Here is a 24,605-nt window from a genome sequence, read left to right on the forward strand (position 1 = left end):
AATCCACTGAGCTCCCTCCCACCCCAGGGCCTTTGCATATGCTGTTCCCCTGCCTGGACTGCTCTCCTTCTGCTTCTATTCCCTTCACCTAGTTGACTCCTACTCATCCTTTAGATATATCAATAACTTCAGAGGTCACCACTTCAGGGAGACGTTACATGACCCCAGCATCTAGGTCAAGTTCTATGGTAAACCCTATCAAAGAGCCATGTTTCTTTCCTCACGAAACTTAGTTTAGCATGTAATTTCCCTGCTTATCCATGCAATGACCTGATTAATGTCTGTCTCCCTGACTTGATTCTGTACCCACCAGGTGGGACCACATCTGTGCTTGCTCACCAGTCCCTAGCATAGGCCGGGCACTTAGAGGGGGTCAGTACAATCTCTGAAGGATAGAGTGAGTGAAATCTGATCTTTCCTGCCGGCAACACAGTGAATCACACCAAGAAGAAGCATCTGAGTCATCACCTTTTCTTTTCCCCTGAAAGGCATTGCTTCTATTCCTTCCTTATCACAAAAGCAATCCATGCTTGTGATGGTAAAATCAGAAATACAAATAAACAAAAGGAAGAAAATATAATCCTGCTGCACATACTATTTCGCAAACTACTTTTTAACCTGAGCAATAAAACATGAACCATAGGTATAGATGCGTGTCAGGAGTTACATTTCTTTATTATTGTTTTTCCTGCATAATATCCCATTATATGTTCAGTGTATAGATTCTTTCTCAGTGGACCCGCTGCATTAGAATACCAGGAAGCTCTTTAAAATACAGATTTCAAGCTCCACGCCCAGGAGACTGATCTGGGAAGACTTGGGTGGGTCCCAGGTATTGCTACTTTAAAATTTCCCCTGGAGAGTCTACTGGGCTTGCCGGGGTTGGGAACCACTAATTGAACGAATCCTCTATTCTGGGCCACAAAGGGAGCACCCAACATTTTGTTATTCCTAGTTGTGCAGCAATGAGAATCCTTATGTCTGCGCTAGCAAATGACCTCAGTTCTTTCAGAAAGCTGGTTCCCAGGGTGGCCTTGCACAGTGGTAAGCCTGGCTGAGCCATGCTGCCAAACCGCTTTGAGTTTTCAATCCCCTTTCTCTCGATCGGGTCTCTTCTCCCAAGTCAAGTCAAGAATGACTTGATCTGGGAAGGGTAAAGCAGTGGTGGGAGAAGCATGATTTTCATTTCTTTACTTTATACCCTTCTGAATAGTTTGATTTTGTGATGACTGGCATGTATTCTTTTTTTTTTTAATTACTTTTACACTAAGACTTGGGATTTTTATTTTATTTTATTTTAAATGTTTTATTTATTTTATTTTATTTATTTAATTTTGGCTACATTGGGTTTTCGTTGCTGCCCGTGGACTTTCTTCTGGTTGTGGTGAGCGGGGGGCTGCTCTTTGTTGCGGTGCATGGGCTTCTCATTGCGGTGGCTTCTCCTGTTGCGGAGCGTGGGCTCTAGGCACACAGGCTTCAGTAGTTGTGGCACGTGGGCTCAGTAGTTGTGGCTCACGGGCTTAGTTGCTCCGCGGCATGTGGGATCTTCCTGGACCAGGGCTCAAACCCGTGTCCCCTGCATTGGCAGGCAGATTGTTAACCACTGCACCACCAGGGAAGCCCGGCATGTATTCTTTATGCAATTAAAAAAAAAAAAAAAAGGATTTTCTGAAATGTCAAATGAGCTTCCAGCCTGGATGGATCTCTTTTGCTAAGCTCTAACCTTGCTCTCCAGCTGCTTCCTTGTGACCCTCAGTTGTTTTACAGACATCTCAAAATTGACAAACATGTGAAAATTAACAGAGCCAAACTCATTCTCCCCTCTCAAACCTGTTTCGCCACAGTAAATGGCACCTCGTTCACCTAGCTGCTTGGACAGAAGCAGGGAGCCTTCAGCACTCTCCTTCACCCCCATTATCCATCCTTCCCAAACCCTGGGGACTCTGTCTACAGACCCCATCTCACACTGATCCAGTTCTCTCCATCCCCACCACCATCATCTTGGTCTAAGCTGTCTTCATCACTTGCTGGACTTCTGCATCTCACCCCCAAACAAGCCATTTTACCCGTGGTAACTAGAGTGGTCTTTCAAAACCTAAGTTAGATCAAGACAACCTGACTCGGGATGTTCTGATAACTTCCTGTTGTACTTAGGATGAAATCCAAGTCTTGAAGGTGACCTACCAGCCCCATGTGGTCTGGCCTTTGCCCACCTCTTCTTGCCTTACCTCTCTCTGGGCTGCAACAGCTCTGGCCTCCAATGACTCCTCATGACAGGAGGTGAAGCTCCTTCCCACCTGAATGCCTTCACACATGTCTGGAACATTCTTCTGACCAAGCCTCACCTTCCCTTGGCTCTCAACTTGAGAGCCCTTCTCCAGGGGTTTCTCTGACCTGATCTAGGGTAGAGTCCCCCTCCACCTTCTTTCTAGTTGCTTCTGCTTCTTCATAACCCTCAGCCTCCATTGCAATGATATGTTTAGGTGTCTGATAATTGGCTATTGTTGGCTTCACTTACTGGAACGTAAGTTCCCTGAGAGAGTAGAGACATGGCTGTTTGTTCACCGTGAATCCAGCACTAGCTCAGTGCCTGACACATTTAAGGTTCTAAGTACATGTTCATTAAAGACGTTGAAGGACAAGGGGTAAGAGTATCATTCTTCCTGTTTTAAAGGGGAGACAATACAGGCCTGAAATGTAAAGGGACTTACCTGATGTCATACAGCAAGTCAGTGGAGCTCAGGGACCTCACCCTGTAGACCCTGGATGCAGTGCTCCCTTACCATCTTAGGCTGCCCATCATTTAAACTCACCATAACCCTGAGAGGAAAGTGATGGTCTCCTCATGTCACAGGTAACTGTGCAAATTCAGGCCCACTGAGGTCATGTGACTTACCGAAAGTCACCGGGTTAAGAGAGTGGACGCTGTACTCACACCCAGTCTGTTCTCTCTCTGTTCCTTCTCCTACAACAAACTACAGTCCACACATTTTTACTGAGTACCTACTAAGTGCCGGGCACTGTGTTGGGAGCTGGGGAAGTGGAGTGAACCAGAAGACACATCCCTGCTCTCCTGGCACTCACATCACTATGGAAGGAGGCAGGAAAGCACCGCAGAGAAAAGCCCACTAATAATTATGAGTTGTGATAGCCGGCTTGGAAACCCAGCCAAGTGCTTTAGGCATCATCCCTGGCACGCCCCCTGTCTCTGGGCATCTGGAAATTCTTCTGCTCCCAGCCCTTCCCCAGGGCCTCCCTAGCTTGCCAAAGCTGGCCCCTTACCAGAAATAATAAAGGCCAGAGTGGAAATAAATGAAATAACGACTAAAAAAAATTTAGAAAAGATCAATGAACAGAGCTGGTTCTTTGAAAATAAACAAAATCAACAAAACTTTAGCCAGACTAACCAAGAAAAAAGAGAGAGGACTCAAATAAATAAGATAAGAAATGAAAGAAGAGAAGGTACAGCTGATAACTCAGAAATACAAAGAATCATAAGAGACTACTATGAACAATTATACACCAATAAATTGGACAAACTGGAAGAAACGGATATTTTCCTAGAAACATACAATCTTTCAAGACTGAATCATGAAGAAAGAGAAAATCTGAATAGACTGATTACTAGTAAGGGGACTGAAACAGTAATCAAAAATCTCCCAACATCAACAATAACAAAACCCTGGACCATATGGCTTCACTGGTGAATTCTACCAAACACTCAAAGAAAAATTAATACCAATCCTTTTCAAACTCTTCCAAAGTAGAAGAGAGGGGAATTCTTCCAAACACATTTTATGAGGTCAGCATTATCCTGATACCCAAACCAGACAAAGATACTAAAAAAAAAGAAAACTACAGGCCAATATCCTTGTTGAACATAGATGCAAAAATCCCCAACAAAATATTAGCAAACTGAATTCAGCAATACATTAAAAGGATCATACACTATGATCAAGTGGGACTTATTCTAGGGGTGCAATGATAGTTCAGCATCCACAAATCAATCAATTTGATACATCACATTCACAAAATGAAGGATAAAAATTATGATCATCTCAATAGATACAGAAAGAGCATTTGACAATATTCAACATCCATTTATGATAAAACTCTCAACAAAGTGACTATAGAGGAATGTACCTCACCATAATAAAAGGCACATGTAACAAACCCATAGTTAACATCATACTCAGTGGTGAAAAGCTGAGACTTTCCCCCTAAGATCAGGAACAAGACAAGGATATCCACTCTTGCCACTTGTATTCAACATAGTATTGGAAGTCCTAGCTACAGCAATTAGGCAAGAAAAAGAAATAAAAGGCATCCAAATTGGAAAGGAAGAAGTAAAACTCACAATTTGCAGATGACAGGACTCTATGTACAGAAAACCCTAATGACCACCAAAAAATATTTAGAGCTAGTAAATGAATTCAGTAAAGTTGCAGAATACAAAATCAATATACAGAAATACATGACATTTCTATACACTAATAATGAAATATTAGAAAGAGAAATTAAGAAAATGATCCCATTTACAGTTGCATGAAAAAGAATAAAATACCTGGGAATAGATTTAACCAAGGAGGTGAAAGACTTGTAAACTGAAAACTGTTAGATACTGATGAAATAATTTGAAGAAGACACACACAAAAAATGGAAAGATAGTCCATTCTCATGCATTGGAAAAATTAATATTGTTTAAAATGTCCATACTACACAAAGCAATTCACAGATTCAATGCAATCTGTATCAAAATTCCAATGGAACCTTTCATGAACAAGACAAATAATTCTAAAATTTCTAGGAACCACAAAAGACCCTGAATAGCAAAAACAATCTTGAGAAAGAAGAGCAAAGCTGGAGGTATCACAATCTCTGACTTCAAACTATACTACAAAGCTATAGTAATCAAAACAGTATGGTACTGGCACAGAAACAGACACACAGAACGAAACAGAATTGAGAGTCCAGAAATAAACTCAAACATATATGGACAACTAAGTTACAACAAAAGAGCAAAGAATATACAATAGAGAAAGGATAGTCTCTTCAATAAATGGTGTTGGTAAAACTGGACAGCCACATGCAAAAGAATGAAACGGGACTGTTATTTTACACCATACACAAAAACTAACTCAAAATGGATTAAAGACCTGAATGTAAGACCTGAAACCATAAAATTCCTAGAAGAAAACATAGGCAGTAACCTCACTCACATTGGTCTTAGTGATGTTTTAGTGGATCTGACTCCAAAAGCAAGGGAAACAAAAGAAAAAGTAAGCAAATGGGACTACATCAAACTAAAAAGCTTCTGCACAGCAAAGGAAACCATCATCAAATCAAAAAGGCAACCTACTGAATGGGAGAAGATATTTGCAAATTATATATCCAATAAAAGATTAACATCCAAAATATATAAAGAACTCACATGACTCAACAATAGAAAAACAACCTGATTAAGAAATGAGGACCTGAAATGGACAGTTTTTTTCCAAAAAAGACATAGAGATGGCCAACAAGCACATGAAAAGTTGTTCAACATCACTAACTGCTAGGGAAAAGCAAATCAAAACCACAATGAGATATCACCTCACACCTAATAGAATAGTTATTATTGAAATGACAAGAAATAACAAATGTCGGAGAGGCTAGAAACCCTCGCACACTGATGGCAAGAGTGTAAATTGGTGCAGCCACTATGGAAAAAGGTATGGAGATTCCTCAAAAAAAGAATAGAACTACCATATGGCCCAGCTATTCCACTTCTGGGTATTTATTCCAAGAACAGGAAAACACTAATTCAAAAAGACATATGCACCCTTATGTTCATTGCAGCATTATTTACAATAGCCAAGATACAGAAACAACTTAAGTGTCCATAGATGGATGAATAGGTAAAGAAGATGTGGTATATATAAAATGAAATACTACTCGGCCATTAAAAAAGAGTAAAATCCTGCCATTTGCAGCAACATGGATGGAACCTGAAAGCATTACGCCAAGTGAAATAAGTCAGATGGGGGAAGAAAAATACCATATGATCTCACTCATGTATGGAATCCAGGCAACAACAGCAACAACAAACAAACAAAGACAAACTCACAGATACAGAGATCAGAGAAGTAGTTAGCAAAGAAGGGTATTGGGAGGTGGACGAAATGAGTGAAGGGGGATCAGCTGTATGGTGATGGATGGTGACTAGACTTGTGGTGGTGATCACTTTGTAGTGTATACAGATGTCAAATGATAATATTGTACACCTGAAACTTATATTAAAAAAAAAAAAGCTGGCCTCTTACCCAGGTCTGTCCCCACCACCACACTCCCACTTCAGACTACCACCAGGGGGCAGTTGTGTTCCATCTCAGATGGTTCCTCCACCAGTGCAGCTTGGGATGGGGAGAGAAGGGGAGAGAAGCAGATATCTAAGGGACAGAAGGGAAGTAAAAGGCTACCAGACTCCCCAGCTCCGGTGTCTTAGGGAATCGGCTCTGCCCAGATCTAGAGAAAAGTTTCTCAATTGTTTTTCCTCCCTTGTCTCCCTCCTACTTTTTTTTTTTTTTAATTTATTTATTATTTTTAGCTGTGTTGGGTCTTCGTTTCTGTGCGAGGGCTTTCTCTAGTTGCAGTGAGCGGGGGCCACTCTTCATCGCGTTGCGTGGGCCTCTCACTGTCGCGGCCTCTCCTGTTGCGGAGCACAGACTCCAGACGTGCAGGCTCAGTAGTTGTGGCTCACGGGCCCAGTTGCTCCGTGGCATGTGGGATCTTCCCAGACCAGGGCTCGAACCCATGTCCCCAGCATTGGCAGGCAGATTCTCAACCACTGCGCCACCAGGGAAGCCCTCCCTCCTACTTTTATGTCTCCTCATTCATTCATTTAATAAACTTTTAAAATAGGTTTATTGAGATAATTTCTATCCCATAAAAGTTCACCCCCTTAAAGTGGACAAGACAATGATTTCTAGTATATTTACAGAACTGTGCAACTGTTACCATAATCCAATTTCAGGACATTTTCATCCCCCAAAGAAGCCTTGTACCCATCAGCAATCACTTCCCAGCTTTCCATCCCCTGTTCCTCTCCCTCCCTGCCCTAGGCAACCACTAATCTACTTTCTGTCTCTATAGATTTACCTATTCTGGATGTCTCCTATAAATGGAATCATAGAATATGCAGCCTTTTGCCACTGGTTTCTTTCACTTATTGTAATGTTGTCAATGTTCAACCATGTTGTAGCCTGTATCAGCACTTACTTCCTTTTTATGGCTGAATAATATTCCATTGTATGGCTAGACCACACTTTATCTGTTAATCAGTTGATGGACATTTGGGTTTTTTTCTACTTTTGGGCTATCACGAATAACACTGCTATGAACATTAGCATTCCAGTTTTTTAAATTGAGACATAATTCACATACCATAAACTTCATCCTTTTAAAGACTACAATTCAGTGGTTCTTAGTATAGTCACAAAGTTGTGCAACCATCACCACTACCTAACTCCAGAACATTTCATCATCCTACAAAAGACCCCATACTCATTAGCAGTCATTCCCTATTTCCCCTTCCCTCTAGCCCCTGGAAACCATGAATCTACTTTCTGTCTCTGTGTATTTGTCTATTCTGGACATTTCATGTAAATGAAATCATACAATATGTGGCCTTTTGTGTCTGCCTTTTTTACTTAGTATATGTTTTTGAGGTTTGTCCGTGTTGTTACATGTATCATTACTTTATTCTTTTTGTTGCTGAATAATATTGCATTGTAATGATATACTACATTTTATTTATGTATTTGTCAGCTGGTAGACATTTGGGTTGTTTCCAATTTTTGGCAATTATGAATAGTGCTGCTATGAATATTCATGAACAAGTTTTTGTGTAGACATGTGTTTTCATTCGCTTGCGTATATACCTCGGATTGGAATTGCAGGCAATCATATGGCAACACAAAACAGCTGCACCATTTTCCATTCCTACCAGCAATGTATAGAAATTCTAATTTCTCCGCATCCTCGCCCTTTTGATTCTAGCCATTCTCGTGGGTATGAAATGTTATCTCATTTACTCAATATGCTTTTACAGAGCACCGAACTATGTGCCTAGCCCGTTCTAGGTGCTAGAGATGAGCAGTGAACAGGACAGAGATGGCCCTGCCCTCATGGGGGCCCAAGACCTACTATAGATTTAGATATTCAAGGAGTAATGAATACATTAACCAGACAAGTTCAGGAAGTGCGACAATGACTTGAAGCACAGTATGGGTGGCAGGGCAAGGGCAGTGGTGGCGGAGCTCCCTCATCCAGGGGATCAGGGGAAACGGCGCTGCTGGGAAGGTGACATTTGTGATGAGACGTAACAGGTAAGAAGGAGCCATCCTGCTCAGCCCTGGAGGACAAGGTCCCAAGTACAGGGAACAGCAGGGGCAAAGGCCCTGAAACCTGATGAGTGTGGTGTCTTGTAGGGACAGCAGGAGAACAGTGTGGTGGGAGCTAAGTGAGCAAAAGTGGGGAGAGGAGGTGACAGGGGTGGTGGAGGAAGATCACTCATGCCTTCGAAGGCTACCATGAAGAGCCTGAATTTAATTCTGAGCTTGGTGAGAAGCCACTAAAGTTTTGAGAGCAGAGTATCTACATTCTCAGAATCTCCCTCTTTCTGTGTGCGGGGAAGTGGCTCTCGGGAGACAAGGGCAGAGCAGGGAGACTGATGAGGGCACCATTCGCACAGTCCAGGTGAAGGATGGCGGAGGCTGGGAGGGTTAGACCTGGGTCTGGATATGCTTTGGAGGTAGAACTAAACAATTTACTGGAGGATTGCATGTGAAGGATGAAGAGAGGAGAAGCATGTTCCTTCTGGCCCCTCGCATTTGGCAAACATGCAGTGAGGCCTCAGTGTACTGATTCAATCCAGTGGACCACCAGGACCAGAAGAGGTACATCTTCTGCCTTCAGCCCGGAGAGCCAGGACTCTCCCCCACCAGAAAATTGCAGGCTGGTGGCCAGTCTCCATCAAGCTCCTGTGGCATCCTGGGTCCTACCCTTGGCACTGTGAGGGCTCAAAAGAAGACCCTTATTTTTGCCCTTAGGAGTTCAAGCCTCATGCCAACCCTACTCTAACTGCTTCTGGTCATCCAGAACACGCTGCCCAATTCATCTCCCTGGCACCGTGCTCCCACCAGCTCATCCCCAACTCGGAGCCCTTCAGTAGGTCGCTGTGCCCCTAGCCGTATTTCCCAACTTGAGTAATGTATAGACAGGCTCTCCAAAAGGAAGAAGATCCTCCCATGCCAGATACTGTTGATTTAAAATGCTTTTATCATACTGTTCCTTAAGATATAAAGCTAGGTACAAACTTCAAGGGCTCCTATACAACCATAAAACCGAGTTATAAATTAAATACAAACACAACTAGAAACCTGATAACACTCAGACGAATGTTATTCATTTAATGTGCTGGATGATGTTGTTTTGCAGAATCAAAATCACCCCCTTGCAATTTTGAGCCTTGCAATTTTATTGGCTGTGCCAGTGTGGTGGTTTGTTTTGTCTTTGTTTGTTTGTTTTTACTTTGGAGCTCCTACACGACTGTGTGGGCTGAATCGATTTGCTCACTTCTTTTCTCATGTGGGTGAGGGGAACCCTCTCAAAGGGTGAGCGCATAGCCTCATCATTTGGCTCCCTTGCTGTGGGCATGTCCGTTCCTCTGTGTTTTAAGCCCAGGACTGTTATAAGGACCTTCATAGGCCCCCAGAATTCTTACCTTTGGAGGCTCCACCTCACCCCTTGTCAAACAGATGAAAATGTACCCACACTTCACATCAACTATACTTTTTCTTTTTGCTATTAAAAGGGATTTATTTTTATAATTCTGCAGTTGAAATTATTTCAAGGAACAATGTTTGCAGGTGTGTCTGTTATTTTAGTTGTTGTTGTTTGTTACTTCAGAGTCATTAACATTCTTTTCTCAGATGTGAAACATTGTCTGGGCCCTTGGAATTCTCCCAGGCCCAAGGGCTGAGCTCACGGTGCTGGAAGATAAACCAGCCAAGCCGAGGCCTGCTTCTTTCTTTCCTCATCAGCCCAAGACAATTAAAGTGGGGCAGTTGGCGCCAACCTGACCCCAAGCACAGACCAACATGGGCATGAAAATGGGGTTGGCTGCTCTGGGTTATGAGACCTGGGTCATTCAGAGGAGTCAGAATTATGCTTATACTCGTTGTTTTTAGATTATCAGTGAAATGAAAGCCCTAAGTTATGAAAACCCTAGTGAAGCCAGATTACGGGGAACATGCCTGAGGCTCCTCAGAGGTCAGAGACCCCAGATTGAGGCCCCTTGGCCTTCAAGGTCAAGTCGCAGCACCTCGGCCTGGGACCAAGTGCTGCACATTGTACGGCTAGTTCTCCTTTCCAGAGGTTTTCTCCTCATCACTCCCCTACCCGATACCAAGTATAGGAGCTTCTCCACAACCAGCCTTTGACCCTACTGTTGTCTCTGCTCAAAATGACCCCCTTACAGTTTTCAGACTATTTTATTTTTTAAAGGTTTTAAAACATTGTGCGGGTTATACATGTTAGCTATAGGAAAATCAGAAAATACAGGTATAGGAAGATAAAAATAGGAAAATAAAAAAATAAAAATAGTCAGTGATCTCATCACAGAGAAATAATCATGATTAACTGATTATTTGCTATATATACTCTTTAAACTTCAGTTTTCCACATGCATATATTTATATTAACAAAATATAATGAGTGTGATTTTTCAAATGAAGTATCATAAGTAAATAAAAACAGAGAGAGTACTATAACATGTACTTCTCATAACCGAGTTTTGAGAAATCTTAACACTTTTAGCATATTTGCTTCAGCTCCTTAAAAAAAAATAATAAAACCTGAGAGATGTGGCTGAAACACCCTCTACCTTTGACCTAGTGCTCCTTGGCAATCCCTCCCCTGCATCCCCCTACCAGAGTCAATCTCTCTTACAAATTTGGGGTTTAGCTTTCCCATCCATGCGCTGGATATTGTTAAACTTCAAATGAATTGCATTGTTGTGCATATATCCTTCTGCAACCTGCCTTTGGGTCTGACGTTATGTCCTACCGGTGCGTTCGTGTTGATTCATGTCACCTAGTTTGTTCATTCACACTGCCATTCCCAATTCCGTGGAATGAATGGACCACAGTTTCTTTACCAATTCCACTGATAATTGATTGTGCAGACTGTGCTACAGAACACCTTAGTACGTACAGTCTTCTTGTGTTGGGAACATGAATTTCTCTGGGATCAATACCCAAGACGGAATTCCTGAGTAGTAGGGCACGTGCAATATCATAACCTTCCTTTTTCTTAATTCACTCACAATTCATGAACATTTTTCCATTTCAATACCTATCCCACATCAATATATTTTGTTTGTTTGTTTGTTTTGGTTTTTATAAATTTATTTATTTATTTTTGGCTGCTTTGGGTCTTCGTTGCTATGCGTGAGCCTTCTCTAGTTGCAGTGAGCAGGGGCTACTCTTCATTGCGGTGCACGGGCTTCTCATTGTGGTGGCTTCTCTTGTTGTGGAGCACGGGCTCTAGGCTCGCAGGCTTCAGTAGTTGTGGCATGTGGGCTCAGTAGTTGTGGCTCGCAGGCTCTAGAGCACAGGCTTAGTAGTTGTGGCGCACGGGCTTAGTTGCTCCACGGCATGTGGGATCTTCCCAGACCAGGGCTCGAACCTGTGTCCCCTGCACTGGCAGGCGGATTCTTAACCACTGCGCCATCAGGGAAGTCCTAATATATATATATATATATATATATATATATTTTTTTTTTTTTTTTTTTTTTTTTTTTCAAAGAGACATCTGCACTCCTATTTTTATTGCAGCATTATTCACAATAGCCAAGACATGGAAACAATATAAGTACTCATCAAATGGATAATGTCTCTCTCTCTCTCTCTCTCTCTCTCTCTCTCTCACACACACACACACACACACACATACACACACGCACAATGGAATATTATTCAGCCTCGAGGAAGGAGGACATTCTGCCATTTACGACAACATGGATGGACTTGCACACATAGAAAGACAGAGTATGACATCACTTACATGTACAATTTAACAAAGCTAAAATTTTAAAAACAGAATAAAATAGTGATTAGCAGGGGATGAGGGGGTGGGGGGACAGATGTTAAGAGTACACATTTACAAGTAGTAAATAAGCCCTAGAGATATAATGCTTAGTACCGTACAATAGGGACAAAAATATTATAATCATCAAACTTGCTAAGAGACTATAACAATTTTTCCAACTACTAAAAAGAAAGGATAATTTTGTAATGAGATAGAGGTGCTAATTATTGCTACAATCACATTAAAATATAACAATGTCCTTAAATTAACATGTTGTACACCTTGAATTTATATAACTTTACCTGTCCAATGTATCTCGATTTAAAAAAAAAGGATCACGGTCAAGGTCTGGATGAGTCAATATCAAGGCAAGGGTGAGCCTAAGGGTCACAGTCAGGTACAGGTTTGGGCCAGTGTCAGGTTGAGGATTTGAATAAGATTCAGTACGTGGGTGGATCTGGGTCATAAGGGTCAGGGACATAATCGAGTCCAGCTGAGGTTCAGTCAAGGTCACAGTCAGTGTAAGGGTGAGGGTCAGAACACCTTCTGGTCAGTCAGTATTATGATGAAAACGTGGAACAGGGTTAGGGTCAAATTCAGATGAAAAGCCAGGTCCAGGATCAGACTGAGTTTGAGGGTCAGTGTGAGAGTGAAAGTCAGAAGGGTCAGGCTGAGGATCAAAGTCAGGTTCAGGTTGAGGTTTGTCGTCAGGGTATCAGGGTGAGTCTCAGGGCCTGAATGACAACTTCAGGATTGTTGAGTCTTAGAATAGGGTCAAGGTCAGGGTCAAGAGTAGAGTCAGATCTGTGTGAGGCACAGGGTCTGGGTGATGGCTGAGTTTCAAGGTCAAGGTCACAGTCTGGTTTAGTGATGAGTGAGAGTCAGGATTAAGGTCAGATTTTTTTTTTTTCATGTAATGTCTGAAACATTTATATTAACATATTTCCATACATATTTCCATACAAATACAAATATAAGATTTTTAGAAGTTTCATGTAATGTCTGAAACATTTATATTAACATATTTCCATACAAATAACCCAATGAAAGTTTAGTATTAGTTGTTTTGTTTGTTTTTTTATACTGCAGGTTCTTATTAGGCATCAATTTTATACACATCAGTGTATACATGTCAATCCCAATCGCCCAATTCAGCACACCACAATCCCCACCCCACCGCAGTTTTCCCCCCTTGGTGTACATATGTCCATTCTCTACATCTGTGTCTCAACTTCTGCCCTGCAAACTGGCTCATCTGTACCATTTTTCTAGGTTCCACATACATGCATTAATATACGATATTTGTTTTTCTCTTTCTGACTTACTTCACTCTGTATGACAGTCTCTAGATCCATCCACGTCTCAACAAATGACTCAATTTCGTTCCTTTTTATGGCTGAGTAATATTCCATTGTATATATGTACCACAACTTCTTTATCCATTCGTCTGTTGATGGGCATTTAGGTTGCTTCCATGACCTGGCTATTGTAAATAGTGCTGCAATGAACATTGGGGTGCATGTGTCTTTTTGAATTACGGTTTTCTCTGGGTATATGCCCAGTAGTGGGATTGCTGGGTCATATGGTAATTCTATTTTTAGTTTTTTAAGGAACCCCCATATTGTTCTCCATAGTGGCTGTATCAATTTACATTCCCACCAACAGTGCAAGAGGGTTCCCTTTTCTCCACACCCTCTCCAGCATTTGTTGTTTGTAGATTTTCTGATGATGCCCATTCTAACAGGAGTGAGGTGATACCTCATTGTAGTTTTGATTTGCATTTCTCTAATAATTAGTGATGTTGAGCATCTTTTCATGTGCTTCGTGGCCGTCTGTATGTCTTCTTTGGAGAAATGTCTATTTAGGTCTTCTGCCCATTTTTGGATTGGGGTGTTTGTTTCTTTGATATTGAGCTGAATGAGCTGTTTATATATTTTGGAGATTAATCCTTTGTCCGTTGATTCATTTGCAAATATTTTCTCCCATTCTGAGGGTTGTCTTTTCGTCTTGTTTATGGTTTCCTTTGCTGTGCAAAAGCTTTGAAGTTTCATTAGGTCCCACTTGTTTATTTTTGTTTTTATTTCCATTACTCTAGGAGGTGGATCAAAAAAGATCTTGCTGTGATTTATGTCAAAGAGTGTTCTTCCTATGTTTTCCTCTAAGAATTTTATAGTGTCCAGTCTTATATTTAGGTCTCTAATCCATTTTGAGTTTATTTTTGTGTATGGTGTGAGGGAGTATTCTAATTTCATTCTTTTACATGTAGCTGTCCAGTTTTCCCAGCACCACTTATTGAAGAGACTGTCTTTTCTCCATTGTATATCTTTGCCTCCTTTGTCATAGATTAGTTGACCATAGGTGCATGGGTTAATCTCTGGGCTTTCTATCTTGTTCCATTGATCTATGTTTCTGTTTTTGTGCCAGTACCATATTGTCTTTTTTTTTTTTTTTTTTTTTTTTTTTTTAAAGCACTTTTCTTTTTTTTTTATAGCTACTTTATTTATTTATTTTATTTTATTTTTGGCTGTGTTGGGTCTTCGGTTCATGCGAGGGCTTTCTCTAGTTGAGGCAAGTGGGGGCCACTCTTCATCGCAGTGCAGGGACCGCTCTTCATCGCGGTGCGCGGGCCTTTCACTATCGCGGCCCCTCCCGTCGCGGGGCACAGGCTCCAGACGCGCAGGCTCAGTAGTTGTGGCTCACGGGCCCAGCCGCTCCGTGGCATGTGGGATCCTCCCAGACCAGGGCTCGAACCCGTGTCCCCCGCATTAGCAGGCAGATTCTCAACCACTGCGCCACCAGGGAAGCCCACCATATTGTCTTGATTACTGTAGCTTTGTAGTATAGTCTGAAGTCAGGGAGTCTGATTCCTCCAGCTCCGTTTTTTTCCCTCAAGACTGCTTTGGCTATTCGGGGTCTTTTGTGTCTCCATACAAATTTTAAGATGATTTGTTCTAGCCCCATAAAAAAATGCCATTGGTAATTTGATAGGGATTGCATTGAATCTGTAGATTGCTTTGGGTAGTATACTCATTTTCACAATGTTGATTCTTCCAATCCAAGAACATGGTATATCTCTCCATCTGTTGGTATCATCTTTAATTTCTTTCATCAGTGTCTTATAGTTTTCTGCATACAGGTCTTTTGTCTCCCTAGGTAGGTTTATTCCTAGGTATTTTATTCTTTTTGTTGCAATGGTAAATGGAAGTGTTTCCATAATTTCTCTTTCAGATTTTTCATCATTAGTGTATAGGAATGCAAGAGATTTCTGTGCATTAATTTTGTATCCTGCAACTTTACCATATTCATTAATTAGCTCTAGCAGTTTTCTGGTGGCAGTTTTAGGATTCTCTATGTATAGTATCATGTCATCCGCAAACAGTGACAGTTTTACTTCTTCTTTTCCAATTTGTATTCCTTTTATTTCTTTTTCTTCTCTGATTGCCGTGGCTAAGACTTCCAGAACTATGTTGAATAATAGTGGTGAGAGTGGACATCCTTGTCTCGTTCCTGATCTTAGAGGAAATGCTTTCAGTTTTTCACCATTGAGAATGATGTTTGCTGTGGGTTTGTCATATATGGCCTTTATTATGTTGAGGTAGGTTCCCTCTATGCCCACTTTCTGGAGAGTTTTTATCAGAAATGGGTGTTGAATTTTGTCAAAAGCTTTTTCTGCATCTATTGAGATGATCATATGGTTTTTATTCTTCAATTTGTTAATATGGTGTATCACATTGATTGATTTGCGTATATTGAAGAATCCTTGCATCCCTGGGATAAATCCCACTTGATCGTGGTGTATGATCCTTTTAATGTGTTGTTGGATTCTGTTTGCTAGTATTTTGTTGAGGATTTTTGCATCTATATTCATCAGTGATATTGGTCTGTAAATTTCTTTTTTTGTAGTGTCTTTGTCTGGTTTTGGTATCAGGGTGATGGTGGCCTCATAGAATGAGTTTGGGAGTGTTCCTTCCTCTGCAATTTTTTGGAAGAGTTTGAGAAGGATGGGTGTTAACTCTTCTCTAAATGTTTGATAGAATTCACCTGTGAAACCATCTGGTCCTGGACTTTTGTTTGTTGGAAGATTTTTAATCACAGTTTCAATTTCATTACTTGTGATTGGTCTGTTCATATTTTCTGTTTCTTCCTGGTTCAGTCTTGGAAGGTTATACCTTTCTAAGAATTTGTCCATTTCTTCTAGGTTGTCCATTTTATTGGCATAAAGTTGCTTGTAGTAGTCTCTTAGGATGCTTTGTATTTCTGCGGTGTCTGTTGTAACTTCTCCTTTTTCATTTCTAGTTTCACTGATTTGAGTCCTCTCCCTCTTTTTCTTGATGAGTCTGGCTAATGGCTTATCAATTTTGTTTATCTTCTCAAAGAACCAGTTTTTAGTTTTATTGATCTTTGCTATTGTTTTCTTTGTTTCTATTTCATTTATTTCTGCTCTGATCTTTATGATTTCTTTCCTTCTGCTAACTTTGGGTTTTGTTTGTTCTTCTTTCTCTAGTTTCTTTAGGTGTAAGGTTAGATTGTTTACTTGAGATTTTTCTTGTTTCTTTAGGTAGGCTTGTATAGCTATAAACTTCCCTCTTAGAACTGCTTTTGCTGCATCCCATAGGTTTTGGATCGTCGTGTTTTCATTGTCATTTGTCTCTAGGTATTTTTTGATTTCCTCTTTGATTTCTTCAGTGATCTCTTGGTTATTTAGTAACGTATTGTTTAGCCTCCATGTGTTTGTCTTTTTTACGTTTTTTTCCCTGTAATTCATTTCTAATCTCATAGCATTGTGGTCAGAAAAGATGCTTGATATGATTTCAATTTTCTTAAATTTACTGAGGCTTGATTTGTGACCCAAGATGTGATCTATCCTGGAGAATGTTCCGTGCACACTTGAGAAGAACGTGTAATCTGCTGTTTTTGGATGGAATGTCCTATATATATCAATTAAATCTATCTGGTCTGTCGTGTCATTTAAAGCTTCTGTTTCCTTATTTATTTTCATTTTGGATGATCTGTCCATTGGTGTAAGTGTGGTGTTAAAGTCCCCCACTATTATTGTGTTACTGTCGATTTCCTCTTTTATAGCTGTTAGCAGTTGCCTTATGTATTGAGCTGCTCCTATGTTGGGTGCATATATATTTATAATTGTTATATCTTCTTCTTGGATTGATCCCTGGATCATTATGTAGTGTCCTTCCTTGTCTCTTGTAACATCTTTATTTTAAAGTCTATTTTATCTGATATGAGTATAGCTACTCCAGCTTTCTTTTGATTTCCATTTGCATGGAATATCTTTTTCCATCCCCTCACTTTCAGTCTGTATGTGTCCCTAGGTCTAAAGTGGGTCTCTTGTAGACAGCATATATATGGGTCTTGTTTTTGTATCCATTCAGCCAGTCTATGTCTTTTGGTTGGGGCATTTAATCCATTCACGTTTAAGGTAATTATCGATATGTATGTTCCTATGACCATTTTCTTAATTGTTTTGGGTTTGTTTTTGTAGGTCCTTTTCTTCTCTTGTGTTTCCCACTTAGAGAAGTTCCTTTAGCATTTGTTGTAGAGCTGGTTTGGTGGTGCTGAAGTCTCTTAGCTATTGCTTGTCTGTAAAGCTTTTGATTTCTCCATCAAATCTAAATGAAATCCTTGCCGGGTAGAGTAATCTTCGTTGTAGGTTCTTCCCTTTCATCACTTTAAGTATATCATGCCACTCCCTTCTGGCTTGCAGAGTTTCTGCTGAGAAATCAGCTGTTAACCTTATGGGAGTTCCCTTGTGTGTTATTTGTCTTTTTTTCCCTTGCTGCTTTCAAAAATTTTTCTTTGTCTTTAATTTTTGCCACTTTGATTACTATGTGTATCGGCGTGTTTCTCCTTGGGTTTATTCTGTATGAGACTCTCTGCGCTTCCTGGACTTGGGTGGCTATTTCCTTTCCCATGTTAGGGAAGTTTTCGACTATAATCTCTTCAAATATTTTCTCGGGTCCTTTCTCTCTCTCTTCTCCTTCTGGGACCCCTATAATGCGAATGTTGTTGCGTTTAATGTTGTCCCAGAGGTCTCTAAGGCTGTCTTCATTTCTTTTCATTCTTTTTTCTTTAGTCTGTTCCGCAGCAGTGAATTCCACCATTCTGTCTTCCAGGTCACTTATCCGTTCTTCTGCCTCAGTTATTCTGCTATTGATTCCTTCTAGTGTAGTTTTCATTTCAGTTATTGTATTGTTCATCTCTGTTTGTTTGTTCTTTAATTCTTCTAGGTCTTTGTTAATCATTTCTTGCATCTTCTCGATCTTTGCCTCCATTCTTATTCCGAGGTCCTGGATCATCTTCACTATCGTTATTCTGAATTCTTTTTCTGGAAGGTTGCCTATCTCCACTTCATTTAGTTGTTTTTCTGGGGTTTTTTCTTGTTCTTTCATCTGGTACATAGCCCTCTGCCTTTTCATCTTCTCTATCTTTCTGTAACTGTGGTTTTTGGTCCACAGGCTGCAGGATTGTAGTTTTTCTTGCTTCTGCTGTCTGCCCTCTGGTGGTTGAGGCTCTAAGGTCAGATTTAAATGACTTTCAGGTTCACAGTCAAGGTCATAAGAGTTTGGATGAGGAGCATAATCTGTCAAAGCGAGCATCAGTGTTACCAGTTAGGATGAGTTAGGGTCACTGTAGGGGTCGAGACAGTGTTAGGATGAAGTCTTCAGTCAAGTTTCTGACTGAGAGTCAGGGTTACATAAATGTGAGGGACACAGGGTCAGGGTCATGGTGAGTCAGCCAGTCAGTCAGCATCGGAAACAGGATGGGGGCAGGGTGGGGCCTGGTTGGCACCCTCAGGTAAGAGTGAGACTGAGGGTAAAGGTCAAATTGTGGGTGGGATCATGGACATCAGGGGTTAGGATTAGAGTGGGTATGTTAAAGTTCAGGGTCAAGTTAAGGGTACCAGGATCATGGTCAAGGTGAAGGTCATCAGTATCAGAGTGAAGTTGAAGGTGAGCAATCCCTGTCCCATTTCCCAGCACCATGTGTGGCTTTTGCAGATGCCACTTTCTGAAATGTTCTTCCTCCATTTACCTGCATATCTATATTCCTCACCTGCTTGGAGTCTTCAGTGCGGCCTAACCCTCCCCGTCCCCCTCCACCTCCGCTGGGATACAAGTATTATGAAGGCAAGGATCTTGGAATGCAATGTTTTGGTCATTGATGGGTTCCAAGCTACTCAGAAGAGTGTCTGGCACAGACTAGGTGCAGTTAAGCTTGTTTAATAGATGACTATGTGCTACATTATTTCTGGGGGAATAAAAGTACATCTGAAATACAACAAACTGTTCACAGTAGCTTTCTCTGGGGTAGAATTACAAGTAAGCTTCACAGCTGATTTAATACATGTCCATATTGTTTTAATTTTGAAAAAATTAACATTGTTTTATAATCTCCAAAAATGGATCTTTCCATTTTAAGAGAAAACAAAGAACTTCAGGTAAAGTTCCTGACACAGTGATTGGCACAAGACACTCACTGAACCATAGCTATTACCTAAACCTCAGGAACTGGCAGCCTTCCTGGGAACCCTGGAGCATCCTCAAAGAAACCCTATTCTAGTTCTCTAGACAGACCAAGAAGCAAGACAACATGGAGAGTCTATTTATTCAACAGCCAACTTTGAAGACAAAGCCTCAGTAGTCTGAGGGGATGTATTTCCCCTGTTTCTACTTCAGTCCTTTTCCACAAGTTTCTGTCCTTTGCAGGCTACAGTTTGATGCAAACAGGCTGGTTGCCCTAGATATACTTATACACAACCTTTGAGGGCACAGTTTGGAGGTGCAGATGCACGGGACACTTGTAAAAGTGGGACAGCTGAGTCTCACTGTAGCCCACAAGGATGTAGAACTTATGTGCAGGTAGCTGCCTCAGGACCAGGGCACAGATCTCCACCTGATTAGCCCGGCGCTTTAGAACAAGCTGGTTGGCCAGGCAGCCTGGGAAGGTGCCCAGCATAAATTTACGAAAGAAAACATCTTCCACTGTTCTCTCTGCAGCGTGGTCCTCCCCAGCCAGGTTACCTGTGTGCAGCGACAGCCAGCCCTTGCAATGGGCGATGTGGTGCGGCACGTGCGCCTCCTCGTAGGTCACTGGCTTGTCCCCCTTGCCCACTCGGACTCGAGCCGCCCGGTTCTTGGCGCAGACCGCGGAGGTGTGCAGGGCGCGCCAGACGCACGGCAGCTCCCGGCTCCAGGACAGCACCAGCGGCCGGAGCTCCCGACAGCAGACGGGCGCTGCCAACTTGGCAAGTCCTAATATATTTTTAACAGCTATAGAAATTCTGCCAAAAATTTCTCAACATAATCAAGATAGGCATAATTAGTTTCTATTAAAATCTACTCTGTGAGGGAGTATCTTTGCAGCTATATTTTTGTGCATATCTTTAATTATTTCTGTAGGAGGAATGCATAAAGGTAGAACTTCTGGGTCAAAAGGGATATGTATTTTCAAGATCAACTTCCCTGAGAATTCTTTAACCAACTGCTCTTTCCATCAGCTCCCACCTCCTACAAGGGTACAAGGGCCTGTTTCCCCTAAATGTGGCCCACTCACACCCTTAAAGCTTTTGCCTCTGGAAATATTGTCCTTACACCTTCACCTCTCCTGCCGCTTCTCCTCTTCCCTCAGCCAAAATCTGGCCTGTGGACTTTCAAAGTCCTTAATAACTCTTGTATAACATTCATCACTCTCTCATTTCCTCCACAGCTATTTTGGTGTGTGATTTATCTTTGCTCCAGATATAAATATTTTAGTATCAGGAATTCTACTTTCTTCAATGTTATTCTTTCATAATTTATACACCTCCAAGTAACATATACAACATCTATAGTAAACTACACGTGCAGACTGTTTAAAAAATACATGGAGTTCTGGAAAATATTTGATTAAAATGTTCTAAGTTAGTGTAGTTACTGCATTTCCATTCCATTCCACCCAACTGACATTTGTTGAGAAAGCTCTCCGGAATAGGAGCTGTGCCAGGCCCCAGGGAACCAGAGGCAAACAGGCCCTGGTCCCTGTCCTCCAGGAGTTCACAGTCAATTAAATGTTGCCCTGAGCATCCTCTCATGCAAGGCAAAAAGGGAAACATGATGTATTATCTCCAACTCATGATTAAAGAATGAAGGCTGTTTCAGCTGTGAAAGACCCTTTACCCTGGTGTAAAAGTACAAGAAGGATTTTTCACATAAGTGCTGCTATATGGACCTATGTTTTGAACAATCTCTTTAGCAGTCTTTTAGAGACAACGCAGAGATGCTCCGCTCCATGTGGATTTAATTCCTCCATTGTACGTCAGAGAGTCAAGGACGCACTATCAAGACATCATTCAGGGGCTTTCCTGGTGGTGCAGTGGTTAAGAATCCGCCTGCCAATGCAGGGGACACGGGTTCGAGCCCTGGTCCGGGAAGATCCCACATGCCGCAGAGCAACTAAGCCCGTGTGCCACAACTACTGAAGCCCGCGCGCCTAGAGCCTGTGCTCCACAACAAGAGAAGCCACCACAATGAGAAGGCCGCGCACTGCAATGAAGAGTAGACCCGGCTCCCTGCAACTAGAGAAAGCCCGTGTGCAGCAGCGAAGACCCAACGCAGCCAAAAATAAATAAAAATTAAAAAAAAAAAAGAAAGACATCATTCAGTAAGGGTCCTTCTGGGGGTTGGGGTCGGGGTTCCACCAATGTAGCCTGGGTATAAAGTGGCTTAATGTCAACCCCAGAGGAGGACAGCCACCGGGTGATTAGCACAATGTTAGACGCCTAGTAGGGGTCTAACCACACGCCAGTTCAGCCAGCATTTGTTTACTCACTTATTTAACTGACTGCTTACTATGTGTCAGGCATTCAGGCTAAATCCTGGGGACATTTTGGTAGATAAAAGACATGTTGCCACCTCATACACTGCTGGTGGGAATGTAAAATGATATGGCCACTTTGGAAAAGAGTTTGACAGTCTCTGAGGAAGTTGAACATACACTGACCATAAAACCCAGCAATTCCATTCATAGGTATCCAGGTATTTACTCCAGCAAAATGAAAATGTGTGTCCACACAAAGACTTGTAGGCAAATGTTCATATCAGCATTATTCTATAGAGAAAACTGGAAGCAATCCAAAACTGAAAAGGCGAATGGATTAACAAACTGTAGCACAACCATGTTAGGGAATACTACTCAGCAAAGAAAGAAACAAACTTCCAATACTCGCAATACGGATGAAGCTCAGACTTCATGCTCAGTGAGAGAAGCCAGACACAGAAGGTCTCATATTATACTGATTCCATTTATGTGACATTCCCAGAAAAGGCAAAACTGGAGAGACAGAAAGCAGATCGGTGATTGCCTGGTGATGAGGGTAAAAGCAGGGATTAACGGCAAACAGGTCTGAGGGATCTTTTGGGGGTGATAAAAGTTCTAAAACTGGATTGTGGTGATGGTCATGCGATTCTGCGAATTTACTAAAAATCATGGAATTATACACTTAAAATGGGTGAGTTTTGTGGCATGTCTTGTAAAGAGACATGACAAAACAAAAAAGACACAGGCCCTACGTTTATGGGTTTTATCACCTAGTTAGGGAGAGAGCAATCAAGCACCTAAGTATAGAATAATAAAGTCTGTCAAATAGAAGAAAGGAAATACAGTGGGTGCAGTGACAGAGAATAAAAAGGGGAAGCTCCTTGGAGAGGTGGCCAGGGAAGGCCTATCTGAAGAGGTGTCATTTGGATGGAGACCTACAAGGAGGAGAGATGGGAAGGGCACTCCAGGAGAGGGAACGGCATGGTCAAAGTCAGGGTTGGAAGCCCATGAGCTATACTTTTTATGCATATTTTGTAGTGCTTCAAAGAGGTGCCCCGACCTGCTAACCACATGGCACATGAGTGATGGGACAGGTGTTTAAAACAAGGTCTGCTTGTGCCTGAAGTTGGCATCAGTCTTCCTGCCAGTTTGTTCCTGCAGCCGATGCGACTGCCCCAGTCACACACAAGCTGCCCAGCATGTCCACACTGGCCTGCCGCTGCCCAGGGCTTGGGGCACAGTGGGTAGTGGAGGTGCCTGGGCACATGCTAGGCAAGGAGACAGCCAAGGTATGTGTGACCTCATGCTGCCCCAGCACCTGCTTCCCAAACTGTGAGTCACGGGGCAGGGATGACTGCAGGGTCCCCCTTGACAGACTCCGCCCAGGCTCAGGCAGTCCAGAGGGCCAGCGGAGCTATAGGCTCCAAGTGGACCTGCCTGCCTGCACCTCCTCTCCATATCCAGACCTAATGCCCCTGAGGGCAGACCTGGATTCAAACTGACACAGTGGCACTTCTGAGCTGTGTGACCTTGGACTTCACTGAGCCTTGCTCTCCTCCTTTGCAGGATGAGGACGTTGGGGTATGGGAAAGAGCAGATCTGGGATTAGAACCCACGCCCGCTTGGTTCTGAAGCCCTGGTTTCTCCGCCATGCCAGATGGAATGGCTTCTTGCAACAGGCCTCACTGAGGGGCTAGTTGGGTGTTCTCAGCCCTGACCGTGCAATCAGATCACTGGGGAGTTTGATGAACTTTAGGATCCACCCTCAGGGATCAGGTTTAATTGACCTGAGGTGGGGCCCAGGTGCCAGTACATTTTAAAAGCTCTCCAGATAATTCAAATAAATAGGCTGCCAGGGTTGAGAATCACTGATCCAACCCCTTCATTTTCTTTCCTTTTTTAAACCCCTTCATTTTAGAGATGAGGTGACGGATGCCCAGAGATTCTGAGTGACTGGCCCCATCCCCAAGGTCCTCCAGCCATTGGCAGCTGAGCTGGAGTCCTTGAATTCTCCCCTATGTGTGAAAGAACTACAGTGAGGACATATAAAGCGTCAGTAAAGAACAGGAGCTTTGTAATCAGATAGAGGTGGGTTCAATTCCAAGTTGTCACTTACCTACACACTGTGTGACCTGGGGCAAGTCACTTCACCTCTCTGACCCTCAGGAACTTCATCTGTGAAAACAGGGGTTATGTGAAGGCTAAACCAAATAGTGTATGCAGAGAGGAGGTGCTCGTTAATCAGGTGGCATCCCCTAGAAGAGACCTTCAGTACAGTTCGATAGACACTTATTGAGCACCAGCTATAGGCTGGTGCCTGTTTCTGGGGCTACAGAGCTGGGATCAGACAGGGGAGACCGACAGAGGGAATACAGGAAACAGGCTGGGCTAGACAGAGTGGAGGGGCTACGTTAGCAGTAACATAGGCTGTGGGAGCACAGACGTGGGAGCCCTAATCAGACTTGAGATGGGGCAGAGGTGTAGGGTAATGGGGGTGTCTCCATCAAAGGCCTCTTTCCTAGTACCCTGGGTTTGGGGAAGTGAATGTTCATTGAAATAACTACTTTATGTTAAGTCTTTTGCTTTTGTCTACTCACCTAATCTTCAAAACACCCCTTCAGGATAGGTAACATCACTCGCATTTTAGAGATGAGCTTCAGAGA

The 24,605-nt window shown here is 42.3% G+C and overlaps 1 pseudogene across 1 annotated transcript; it reads right to left on the reverse strand.

The window, feature by feature from the left end:
- Nucleotides 1–19,734: 19,734 nt before the first annotated feature.
- Nucleotides 19,735–23,209, reverse strand: LOC309610539 (small ribosomal subunit protein uS3m pseudogene; annotated as a pseudogene). Its single transcript has 2 exons — nucleotides 23,130–23,209; nucleotides 19,735–20,428 (listed from the first exon to the last, which is right to left on the reverse strand). The product of its transcript is annotated as a small ribosomal subunit protein uS3m pseudogene (transcript).
- Between the last annotated feature and the right edge of the window lie 1,396 nt (nucleotides 23,210–24,605).

Source organism: Balaenoptera borealis (genome assembly GCF_965194805.1).
Source record: "Balaenoptera borealis genome assembly, chromosome: 1".
Lineage (NCBI taxonomy): Eukaryota > Metazoa > Chordata > Mammalia > Artiodactyla > Balaenopteridae > Balaenoptera > Balaenoptera borealis.